The sequence below is a fragment of the Bactrocera dorsalis genome, chromosome 3 (genome assembly GCF_023373825.1).
Source record: "Bactrocera dorsalis isolate Fly_Bdor chromosome 3, ASM2337382v1, whole genome shotgun sequence".
Lineage (NCBI taxonomy): Eukaryota > Metazoa > Arthropoda > Insecta > Diptera > Tephritidae > Bactrocera > Bactrocera dorsalis.
In genome coordinates this window covers 88,795,814-88,809,303 of record NC_064305.1, presented here as the reverse complement: position 1 = coordinate 88,809,303, position 13,490 = coordinate 88,795,814, and the positions used below count along the sequence as shown (strand labels likewise).

At 37.2% G+C, this 13,490-nt stretch overlaps 1 protein-coding gene across 2 annotated transcripts in view; it reads left to right on the top strand.

Moving 5' to 3' along the window:
- The first annotated feature begins 1,250 nt into the window (after window positions 1-1,250).
- LOC105222854 (tyrosine-protein kinase RYK) overlaps window positions 1,251-13,490 on the top strand; it is a 116,918-nt gene continuing 104,678 nt past the window's right edge. The window contains exon 1 of one of the 2 annotated variants that reach the window (XM_049451955.1): window positions 1,251-2,389. The gene's annotated coding sequence lies outside the window, so the exon portion shown is untranslated. Of the gene's footprint in view, window positions 3,206-13,490 lie in introns of both variants that reach the window. The other variant, XM_049451956.1, reaches the window with a different exon arrangement.

Below are 13,490 nucleotides of genomic sequence, written 5' to 3'. Positions count from 1 at the left end.
GGTTTGAAACTTAGCTAAGTCGAATGGCATTAAGAAAATAAAAACATTTTTTCTCGTTTTTACATTATTTGGCTAAAACTGTTAAACTAAAATGAAGTCCTTTACGCAATTCGTAATACCGCTATGAATAACAAATGTCCGTTTGAGCCAACCGGCTTCAGTTGCTGAACTCCCAAGAGCAGCCTCAGCACAGCCGCCTCCTCGATAAAGCAACTGCAGCATTGTCCGCACGACCACATTGCAAGCAGCAGGCGCGACCAGAGACAGAGAAAAGTGACAGCAGCAGCATCAGCAGCACATCCTGGCCCGCAAACGGACACATGCTGACTGCCGGTGACGGCTGAACTGACTAGCCAACAACATAACGCAGCCACAGACGTGCCAATTGACAACACTTTTGGCCGAATGTGAGCTGCCAGCAAGCAAGCTGACAAATACACACACTTATACACCATTTAGTGCATTGGTATGATGGCTTGTAGGGCCATTAATGTCCTAGTGACATGTGTCCTGCAGTCGCCATATGCGCGCCTCACATTCTATGCCTGTAAGGATATGCGCGTATGTGTGGGCTGTTGTAGATTCAAAGGAATGCCAGGCAAATACTGTGTGTGCTCTTTGTTGTCCTTTACGCTGAGCTTATTTGTGTTGCGCTCTCTCATCAAAATAGCAAACAGTGGCTCTCTGTTTGTGCAGAGACCGGCTTGCGCGGCGCATGTGCCCACACGAGGCGCTAGCGAGCGCGCTTGTTAGCATTGCAATATTATTAGTTTGCCTTCTACGTTTGATGGGGTGTTAGAGAACGCGCGGCGGGCGGCGGTGCGCTGTGGTGGCTTTCGTTATGTAAACAATTTGTGAAAGCCAACTCAACATTTTGTAAATTGATATCCTGCCGAGCTGTTAGCCGTTGCAGCTCGGTTTCAGTCGTACTTTGGCATTCGCGTTGAGCGGTAGACGGTGCGCTGGTGAACCGATAAGCGCAACACGGTACAGAGCTAACCGAAAGCAAGCAAATGAACAAGAGGAAGAAATTGTGTGTTTGCTTTTGAGTGACGGAAAAAGAAGAAGCATAAACGAGCCGGTGTTTGCACAACTCCAAACATAAACACAACTATTGGTGTTGTTCTAACTCCGAACGCTGCTCTTTTGAATCCTCAGCTAATCTTCCCAGTCCTGAAACAAATTCTTTAATTTCCGGTCATACGTTCGGCACTCGTCTCGAGGCGGTTTGAAGTGGACGCTGTAACAGTCGGTGCGCGTGTGTGCTTTGTTTATACGCTTCGCGTCGTGCCGCGCCCGCAAAGCCGGCCTATTCAGCGGTTTTCACTTAACGACGTGCATTCTTCTCAACGCTGTCGCTGTCAGTGTCAGCACTGATAATCCATTACGTGCGCGTTGTGTTTTCAATTTACCATTACAACAACAAACAATCGACGGTTTAACGCAGTTAAGAAAAGAGTGAAAATAAAGAGTAACAGATAGCGCTGGACGCGCGCCCAGCCTTGGTGTTGTTAAGATATACAAATTGCAATTAAACGGAGCGAAAAATTTAATCCGCTTAAAGTGTTTGCTCTCAGCTGAAAGCTTATTGTAAAAAGTGTACGTGCGCCTTTAAGTTACGCTGTTCATTAAGTAAAACGCTAACGCTTCGCGCTGCTCTGTAATCACTATCCGCGTTCAAGTGCTTTGCAACTTTACCTGTCAAAAGAGCGCGAACATTGCGCGCTGCTATCACGCGTGCATATTAATGAGTCGCCAAGCGCGCACACCATTACCAACTCACAAAAAATGCACAACGATATCGGTATACTATAAGCCAATTTTACTAACTAACTTCCGACCAGCAACGCGCAGCAATCCGCCCAGAGCGCCACTGCATTAGCAACGCGCGACCGCGTTACGCATAAGCCAACTCGCCGCGCGTCGCAGCTCACGCCTCATTAAAGTGTCATAAAAAGTTTCTGTTGTCATGCTGTTACTGTGGTTTTAACAACAGCAAAAACAACAACAAAAGCATCCCTACACATTTGTAGCAGGAGCAAAAAGAACCCGCTTTGACGCCGCGCGCGCTAACAATAGTAGATTATTAAAAGGATTAGAAGAGTGTTGAAAGTATCCGAATACAATGCTTGGTCGCGCGCCTTGCAAAGGACACTAACAAGCAAATGTCTTTGTTCCAACCAACAAGAAAGTTTAATGTTTTTTTGTTGAGAAGCCAACAAAACACATTTGAAGGCGTCCGTGGGAACGCAGGCGGCGGGCGCTACGCAAACGCTTGCTGTTAAGGCTAGTTGAAATATTATCCTGTGGAAATGCTGAAAGTGCAAAATCACCGGGATAAGTGCGCTTAAGCAAAAGCGACATTGTAATAATAACAACAACAACAAAAGTGAGTAAATATAAAGTAAAAAATTTCTTTAACTGTATGTATGACGCGCACGGCGGTGCCTTAACTCCAGACCCCAAACGTGCAACGCTCCAGACTTCGGATCTTTTGTGCGCGTCTGCGCTTTCAGCAGTTACTTTGTTGCGTTAGTCCTTTGCCAGTTATTGTGTCTGTCTGTGCACGCTGCGTACACAATTACGAAAAGCGCCCAAAAGCGCGCTGACACCCAAGCAGCACACTCACACGCACATGTGCAAATATATGGAAATTCAAGTGTGTGAAATCGTGCGCGTTTGATTTTGTTAGTGCGAAAGTGTGTGTGTATGTATAGGTGTTGGTGATATATTGCGCATATATTGTATGCGACGCCGCACTTGGCCTTTGCAAGCGTAAGCCTATCCACGAACCAACTCCTCCGCTTGACTAGTGATACGTGTAAATTGTGAGCGTGTCGAATTACCAAAAAGGATATATACACATATTATTTATACAGTTATATGCGCCTGTATTCGGTTTATGCGGAATGTTCTTGTCGTAGGATATTATTTCACATCAATTTCGGTCGAGAGCTGCTCTACGACGACACACCAACGCTACAGCTAGATTATATTCAAGCGACCGTCCACAATAGCAGTTATCCAGACGGCCCAGGCCGGAGCAGCCGTTAGCGCGTCGGCGTGTCAGCGAGTCAAACGTGTCAGCCGGTCAGGCAGTTAGCTAGTCTGGCGCGTAAGCTGCTCAGCCATTCAACTGTGCTCAGGCGTCCGGGCGTTCGGGCTGGCGACCGCAACACCATTTAAGCTGATTGCATTTTGATAAGTAAGGATTTAATGTGTTTTTCATAAACAGCATAAACAGTTTGCGCCAGTTCTACTTCTTTCTTTTCGCTTTCACTGTTTTCGGTGGCGCCCTGCTTTGCATATATATTACCATACTCACTCTATAACACACATGTACTTATCTATCTCATATAACTTCATGTATGAACCCAAAAGCGACTTAAAAGTTCAAGCCATAAGCATTAGCAACATTTGAGAACTTCCATTATATGTTTTTATTTTGGCGCCTCGTATACCTTTAATAATCCTTTTCGCTTTGAACTCACACCTCCCTGTGAAATGTGATTCAATAATGTCGTCAGCGTTGATTTAAATTGAGAAGAGTTACTGCTCCGCTTTTCAAATTGGATTTTGCTATTAGAAGGTATCTCACTTTTTCCATTATTCTCTAAATTAAATAAAAATGTTTAATAGAAAGCTGGAAATATAAAGTTATTGGATTATTTAAAGAAGTCAAAAGTTGTATTATTTAAGCTCTTGATGTTGTTGTTTAATGTATGTATGTCTACTGAATTGTATTCTATGTTTTAAAACTATTTGATTTTTCATAAGAAAAAGTTTTAAATAATTTTTCAAAATTAAAACCGATTTGTAGTTGCCATTTCGGTATTAATCAAGCCTTAGTAAATATCTGCCTTAACTTTTCAAGGCCTTTTACTCTAACTCTTCCAATACTTATTCAAATTGCTTTTTAAGAGAGTGTTTGCATTATAATTTTTTTTTGTTAATATTTCTTCATTTATTTAATCTGCTTGTTCAAAGCCTAAAAGTAAGTAATAAAAGCTTAAATCTAAACGTTGATTGAACCTCTATTAAGATATGGCTTTGTTGTATGGAATCCTAATTATCAAATTCATTCTGAAAAGTTTTTCCATAGAGTTTGTTCAATATTAATATTTTTTTTCATCTTTGGCCATTTCCGATTAGATTCTAAGTTAAGTTTACCTCTAATACTAGTAGGTTTAAAACTTATGAAAAGGGAAGGGAAGCGTAGGGAAATTTTTGACATTATATTCGTATTAAATATCCTGAATAAAACTGTTTGTTGTTCTTTTTTCCTGTCTGAATTTAAATTTTATATCTCGGTTCGCTTTTCGAGGCAGTTTAGGCCGTTACTGTTAAAATCTTTTAGATCAATTTTTAAACTGAACGAACCACTCCGTCGCATATATCATTATTTTAATTCTCATTCCTGCACATTTGATTTATCTGACCCACTTTTTGAAATTTAAAAGATTATATTGCTTTCTCGCAATAAATAAAATCGTAACAATTGGTTATAACGTATTTTAAATCATAGTTGTTGAAATCTTTGGTTCTGAAGCTGAGCAGTTTTAGTTCTCGACGCTTAAAAACTTTCTTGATTTTAATGACTCGGCTTATTCCACGCGAGGGGGGTAATCGCTGGGTTATTAATATTATTTAAAACTAGACAAGCTCAAGATTCTAATTGAGACTGTTTGGGAATACGTTGCTCTTTAGAAGACATGTAAATATTTTCGTTTTAAGCGAGTTTGACCACGGGACTGTAGCAAACCATTGGCTGATGGACTTGGGTGATTACGGAGTTTAATTTCATTGTTCAACTAAGTAACTATTATTCTTAGTTATTATTTTTTCTTCCAATCTCTTTAGTATTATATAATGAAAATTGTAAGCGTAAGTTGTCTTCGTTACTATTTGTAACAAGATAGTTATATCCAATAAGCAACTAGAGTAGATCAAAAAGTTAAGAGATGAAAGAGAAGAGCCAAGTCATTTTAATAGGGGCCGCGAAGTGGCGAATAAAACAGCGCCGATTCAAGGTATGCTTCTTAAAAGTTTAGCTATTTTTACAACAGTCTAACAACTTTTCATAACCAAACTTCAAATTGATGTGGCTTTTTTGGTGATAGTATGATTCTGTCATTGAAGAGAAATACGTGAATAATTTTTCTTGGCACCAACAAATTCGAAAATTTTATATCAAGAGCAGGCTTTCCCTTCATAGAAATGTAGCAAAAGTTTCTATTTTTTTATTACTAAAAGGTAAAGCCAAATCTTTGCGTTCAAACAAAAAATAAAATAAATACAAGCTCACAACCTTATATCATTTTAAGCAAAACCCATTTTTTTTGCCAAAAATCGATTTTTTGATTTAATGTACTCGTAGTAATCGAGGGCGATAACCCTCAATGGTTATCTGCCAACTCTCTGTTGCTCTAGAGTATAAAAGTTTTGCTTATCTAATGGTTGGTTTTAACGACTAAACTAATAACTAATCGGGACAAGTAAATAGTTATTTATATATAAATGATCAGGATAACAAGAGTGTTAAGTTTCGCGCGAAACTTAGTACATGTGCTCTTTAGCACTTCGGGAAAGTTGATATTGCAGATGGCAGGATTATTGCCACGCCAGCACAATGCTTTAATCGAAAACCTGCTAAGTGGCATACCGAAGCTCCAAATGAAGAAAATTATGTTGTTTGGTACAAGCCTAAGACAAAAGTCTTTGAAAAAAATAAAGAAATTCGTAGCAGGTTGAAAGCCATAGCAAACGAAAACTAAAATAACAAACATTAAAGGAAAAATAGTTGTCGAGCGGTTGACGACTAGTTGAGTCGGGAAAGAAGGAGAGGTCGCGATAGAAGTTTATAAAAACAGTTTTTCTCGTTTACTGGTAGAACTATGAGTCCTACAGAAAACAATTATACGGTAACGTTGTAGTTTAGTTAATATACCCTTTTAACACGATCTCAAAATTTATGTGAAAAATTCAAAAAGCAAAGTTTTTGGGTTTTTTATTTTTATCTTATGCAGAAATTTTTTCCTTTTCTCGAAATTTTACATAAACTTTGAATTTCTCTGTATTCATTCTTTGTTCAATTTTTTTATTTAAAATTATAAGGAGAAAATCTTGTTTCCGAATACCCGATATTGACCCCTTACAGCATCGATTATATAAACTTTACCAAAACAGTAATCGCATTGAAATAAAAGGAAAACATAGACGACGCTCATATTTTTACTTGTTTAAATACTTACATACTGTAATTAATAATGATATTTGCAATAAGCTCAATCTGCTAATAAAATTTCAATTTTTTGCAACAGAACACTAAATAGAAAAACTGAAATAAGTAAATGAAATTAATATCATCCTTAATGGATCCTCTAAACTAAATAATAAAAGCACACTTAATTGCCAACAAAAGATATCCACCTAATTTTGCTTCCTTAAGATTTATTATCCTTTTACTTTTAATCTGCGACCTACATATTTACATCGACGCCTTTGACCAGACGCCTTATTAAAGCAAACAGCAACTGTTCAGCACTTTATTCGCTGCCATGAATGGGCTACACAGATTTACATATTTATCTGCCGTTATTTACATAGATAAATATGTATGTGCATGCGCATACATACAGACGGGCAAACAAGCTTGTTTATTCTAATGCGCGTCTAACGTTACTGAAACGCCTGCCGCCCCTTGAACCCGCTTTAGCGTTATCAAACACAACGCCATCACTTGAAATGCTCCACAAGCGCACACACGCACATGCATGTATATGGAACTAATACATATGCACTTACATGCTAAATGAGAGCGTCATTTTAATATGCTTCGCCACACTCGAGCTGAGGCATTTACGCGCCGATAAATATGCTCGACCACGCCACACCACGCTCAACTAGCGCGCTTCACACGCTCGCTAACGAAGCGCACTGAGCAAATATTTCCTGCAATAATGTCCTTTTACAGCAGATTTACATTTGCGTGACTAACCGCCAACAAACACACACACACATATGAATGTGTATGTGTGTGTTGAAGTATGCGTTGATAAGCGCTGAAAAAAGGGCAAGCTCACACTAACGTGGCCATTTGATATTTGTAATGCGTCAGCCAAACGCTATGTAATGTGAGCGCGTGGCTAAGTTCAATCTGTAGTTGTTTATTTTATTAGTGTTGTTGTTGCATGAATGTGTGTGTTCAATTACGTTAATGTTAACTGCGTTTGATCGCAAAGCTTTCTAAAGTGAAATAAATTTCCCGGTTCTAAGAAAAAATGCGAACACGCGCCTTGCCAACATGCTTCCTCCACGTTTTCTGCGCGTTTAACGGTAAAAAGTGTGGCACTAATTGAAATCAGTGAATGGAACCGAAATGGACAAAAATTTAGATTTACAGTCGACCACTTACAGGTCACTTATGGGCAAAACCGCGACGGCGAACACGAAAAGTGCGGGGGAAGTGAAATAAAAAACGAAAACAACAAAAACAAATGTGCTGATATAAATATCCTGTCGACGTCAACGCGTCTAATGGCCACTAACAGCTGATATCAACTTGATGGACATCCCCCCAAGCATTTGGGCCAACATTTCAATGCGCGCGCTCGCTGGCATTTAAACAAGTAAAGTTAAGCAAATGGCCAAAACAAACACACAAATGTACTGTTTATATAGTGAGCTCATCAGTCACCTCATTTGCGCTCGTACTAACACTTACCGCTAGCTTCCCTTCATTTGCTAATTCTGTATTCATGGCTATGCTCATTGAAAGCTCACTTTCCTTTCCTTTGGTCAGATGGAGTCATATCGTCATATCGCATAATTAAAACACAATCTTATCGCTGTTGGCACTCAGTGAGTGCGTCCGTTCCGTGTTTTTCAGCTGTGCAACTGTTACGTTGCGCTTACGTCTAACGTAAATGCATACGTGTATGTGTATGTGTGTGCTTCTTTGTGTTGGAAGTCGTTAACATGTGCTGGTTGAAAGCAAAAGTTCATAGAATTTGTTTTCTAATTTGAAAGTGGTTGGTCAAATGCACAGGAAGCAGCATACATACAAACATACATGCATATTAAGTATGTATATGTGTACATACGTGTAATATGTACTAGGAAATTGTACCTGTGTAAACGTAATGTAAAGGTACAATATGCTCGTATGCTTGAGCAAACTTGAGGGGTGTTGACAACCTTACTTACTGTTATGATGTATTTGTACATACATACATACATACTCGTATGTATATAGTATATCGTCACCTCAAACGCAAAATAAAGTAACATCGCTTTTCATAAGTTCATAGGCGAAGGAAAAACGAGTTAATAGAAACCAAGCTTATTGAAACAAAATTTGAGTTTTGGTTATGAAACGGTTATATATTGGTTATCATACACTCATATTGAAACAAAATTTGAGTTTTGGTTATAAAGTGGTTATATATTGGTTATCATATCATAATGAAACGGTTATATATGGGTTATCATACACTCATATTGAAACAAAATTTGAGTTTTGGTTATAAAGTGGTTATATATTGGTTATCATACCCTCATATTTAAACAAAATTAGAGTTTTGGTTATAAAGTGGTTATATATTGGTTATCATACACTCATATTGAAACAAAATTTGAGTTTTGGTTATAAAGTGGTTATATGTATATTGGTTAACATACACTCATATTGAAACAAAATTCGAGATGTGGTTATAAAACGGTATATTGGTTATCATATACTCAATAGAAAAAAAGAGTATTGGTTATAAAACGGTTATCTATTGGTTATCATTCCCTCGTAGAAAATGAATTTTGGTTATGAAACGGTTATATATCGGTTATCACACACTCATATTGAAACAAAATTTGAGTTCTGATTATAAAATGGTTATATATTGATTATTATATCTGGCAGTGATTTTCGATTTTTTTGATAATACGCTGTTTTGCATTTAAGTTAACGAAATACATGTACATATATATGGTTTCTTGCTAAATGCAGTCTATATTTACTTACATATACAATACATGACTACGTATTCTCTAAAAATACCAAAAATAAATGTGTTAAATTAAAAGTTTCTGCAAAATAACTGCATTAATAACCAACTTCTACTCTGCACGTATACACATTCTTCGGCATATGTATGTAGTTCGTTAGTTTACGAAATATTCATTTATTTATGAGCGTCTTTGTTCGATTTCTAGCAAGTCCTAGTTTGTCAAATGTATTTTGACAAGTTAATGAATATTTTTATTTTTTGCATTTTTATTAGAACTATTTGATTACTTCTTGTTGCACTCAAAATAAATAAATGTATTTTCTTTCTACAATGAACACCTTATCGTCCTAACATACTCTTTTCTATCAGAAAGCTAAGAAAAACGAGAAAAAGTCAATAAATATAACATTATTGAGCAATCTCGTTATGGCAGAAGCACTTGTTGGTCGTCATTCGGCGTAATTCGATTTTAAATCAGCATCTGAGTTGGATGTGCATGCCTAATTAGTCCAAAGCGATTTCTAAAATCCTGTTTTTAGTAAGTTTATTATTGCCTTTTCTATCGATTTTGGACGCATGTCATATGATTACAAAATGTTTCAAAAATTTATCTTATTTCGACTGGGTTATTTACAACCTGTTTTTCTTCGAATAATGTAACCATTCTATCGACTTAATTACTTAGGGTTACCTAAAACACTTTTCGATATTGTCTAATCTATTGCTAGATAACATTTTAGCATAGATAACAACTTCAGCATTTTACCACCAAACTGAATTTTGTAAGCAAAGAATTCGAGTGTGTGAGGAACTGAAGAACTGACAGTAGTCCTGAAACATACAATTACCATTCCAGCTTAACTCAAGCCTTATAATTCGATAAATATGTAAATTATGTAGTCTCAATTTAGAAATGATATACTATACATATGAAAAAACTGTGTTTCATCTAAAGTTTAATATATTTATCAGCAAATTATGAATTTATGTAGGTAAAATGCTAAATCAAAAGTATTTTAGCATAAATTGTGAATCATCTCTATTTGATTATTGGCATTTTAAGCTCATACTAGATTTGTTCCCAGATATTTACAACAAAATTAAATGGGCGAGCACATCCACTTTATCAAAGAAGATAATATTTAATAATTGAATATTTTTAAACACGGCAAACTTGGTCTAAGTTTTGAATGAACATTTTTTTAATTTTAGTCCAAAAATTATAGAGACATTAATAACATAGCTCTAAAAATATGAAATTTGGTTGGCTTGAATATCTTAAAGCCCGAATCAAAGAGGGATTATCCGCATAGACTTTAGACTTTACAACAGGAAAAAGTCTAACGATGTGATATCACATGATCTTGGTGGTCAATCGACCAGCCCAAATCATTAAATTATCTACTCACCGTAGTGCTCTCTCAATAACTCCATTGATTGATGCAATGTGTGGGAGCTGGCGACGTCTTGTTGAAACCAAATTTCCCAAATGTGGTAAGTTTATTTGTTTGCATGATTATTTAACCAAATATGGGGCTCATCGCTGAACAAAATTTGCCTCGTAAACGCTGGATCTTCTTGAAACTTTTTAAGAGCCCATAGAGCGAAGCTATGTCGCAAGTGAAGCCCAGACGGTTTCAGTTCTTGCACAAACTGTATTTTGTACGTTCTCAATTTAAGTTCTAGGTATTATTTGAGTTATTTGTAGAAAACTGTAAAGCCGTAGCATAGTATGGAATAGTTGAAAGGTAGAATATTTGATGGTCCTCAACTGCGACAACTAATAGAAGGTATAGATTTTATCAAGCTTATGACTGTACCGTAAACTAACGCTTGGGTGTGAAGCATTTTTTTGAAATATACCATATGTTTTCGACATCTTTTCTCTTTTTACTTCCATGTATCTTTATTTTCCAAACCAAAACTAACATTTTAAACATGCCTGTTATTTTTTTCATATTTTCTAATTTTTTGATATTAAATGAAATGAAAGATCTACAAATAAACGAAAGCAAATTTAACAAAATCCCTGACAATTTCATGAATTGAATATTTTCAAATCTACAATATATCATATCTAATGCCAAAGGCATACACATAGTACATACATTGTGGTGTGTTAAAGAAACCATAAGTGTGTCAACCGCATTTTAAATTTTTGTTCCAAAGCAAATGGAGTTCTGTACTACAATGCGGCTCAAGAAACCATTGAAATTATGTGGTGATGTTTTCTGTCATTTTGATATTTTCCAAAAATATTTAAAATCAAAATAAAAGTGAAAATCAAAAACAAAAAATTGAAAAATTTTGCTGTAAAGCCCTTTTGTTGGAATGAGTCGTATGTATGTATTGTTTGCTCCTTTTTAAGGCACGTAGAGATGGTGTAAAAGATTATCTTTTCTTCTTCGTGGAATAAAATGTCTTAAAACTCTTTGCTGTTATAAGCAACTTGACTTTATTTTCCTGCTTTATATTTACTTTCTTTTGGTTGATTGTAGTCTTCTGCATCAGCTGATGAGTGTCAAACTCATAGCATGGCATGTGGGTGCCACTATACTGGTACTTTGTCCTCCAGAGATTTTATTATAGTACGTAAACCATATGTCTGCCTTTAACATAAGGCAACAAAAGCACAGTAGAACAATGAAGCTTTTGAAAATGTATACCAATGAAAAAAAAATACATAATTTATATATTTAAACTACATATTTAATTTAAGAAAGTTAAAATTTTCAAAGCAAAAACTTATATGGAGCCCACAAGCAATTCATGTACCTAATATTTATTGTTAAGCCTGATTCCCATCGCTCTTTCTCATAATAAGAATAACTTTAGAAATTGTCAAAGCAACAAACGGCTTAAACACTCCAACGCCTCCTTTCATAACTTGCCTAGCCGTCATGCGAAATGACAGTGATGGCATATTTATTCGTTTATTCACTCCTCGTCGAAGATAAGGCCCATTCAAGAGCGCAGTCAAATCCCATTCGATGTGATTTATGTGGCCATAAACGAGGAAAATGAATAACAAAAGTGGGCTTGTGAAGAGCATTTAATAATAAAATCTTTAGCGTTTCGCACAGTCCGCTTGATGGAAATCAGCTAAGTAAGTGTGTTTATAAAAACTTGAAGAGTGCCCACTAAGAACGAGTAGAAGTGTCCAAGCTGCAGAGGATTGTGTGGTCTCCACAAAAGCGGCCATACCACGGCCATCACGAGCCATTGAGAACGCGTCTGTGAAATAAAGCCATCCAAAACGCCTAAATTTATGCAACGCGCTGTCCACAATTCATATTTGTATTTGCATTGTATATTGGCTGCACGTGTATTTGTGTGCGTGTTTATGTGTGGGTACAAGCAGACGTTTCAAAAGATATATTTATTAATGTGTACTCTGGCATGGCGCAGGCATTCCGAAATTACGCCAATGGCGATGTTATCGACGACAACAACAACATAATACAATAAAAGCAACAACGATGGCGTTGACAATTACTCACCCGCTCACAATAACAAAGCCATTTATTTATTTCGCCTAACACAAATTTGCCATTATGATTATCATATCTCATCCACAAGCAGGCAACGAGCGCCAGGCAGCGGCAGCAGTGACTGCTCCCTGTCGACGGTCGCACGTTCAGTCAACGGGTCGACCAGCCAAAGAGGGCTAGGACTATGACACCCACGAATCAGACTTGTAGGCAACCCATTTGAATAGGTGTACACTCATACACACACACACAGGCAGACAGGCAGACAGGCATCTGTGACAACACACGCGTAATTCACATTTCCGCTTGTGGCATTGTTTTTGCAACGAAATGGTGTTGTTTCAGCCGGAGCTTATGAAAAAACGCATGCGTGATGACTTTGAAAATATGGCCTCGTTATCAATGCGGCGCGCTGATGCTGCGTCTGCCTGGTCGAAGGCAGCGAACGTGTTGTTTGTTGTTGACGTTGAACGTGATGTTTCAAAACATTGGCGCGTGTGCCTGTGTATATGTGTGTGTGTGAGCGTGCGTGGGTGTATTTACCTGCGCTCCAGCGCTAGCAACTAGTAGTCGCAGGCAAACAATGGCGTACAGCGGAGATTGTGTGATGTTAAGGTGAAATAAATTTACATTTTTCAAGCGTTGTTTATATATGTGTGTGTGCGCCTATAGGAGGCTGCAAGGATTTTATTACATTTTGTGTGTCTACTTTGTCTTTTACGCAGGCACTTACTGGCAGCCAGCCATAATGTATATATTAAAGTATTCATTATTTTCTTAAATCTTCCTCTGTGGCTGTGTGTTTGTGAAAGCTGTGCCATAAATTTAGGCAGACACTAAAGTGGAGCCACGTGTGTGCGGATATAGTATATACACAATAATACTCAGTAGTGGAATTGGAATAAAATTATGTGAGATATCCTAAATAATATATTTGATTATTAAACAGGTAAGAAAGGGCTAAGTTCCGATGTAACCGACCGTTTTATACTCACTC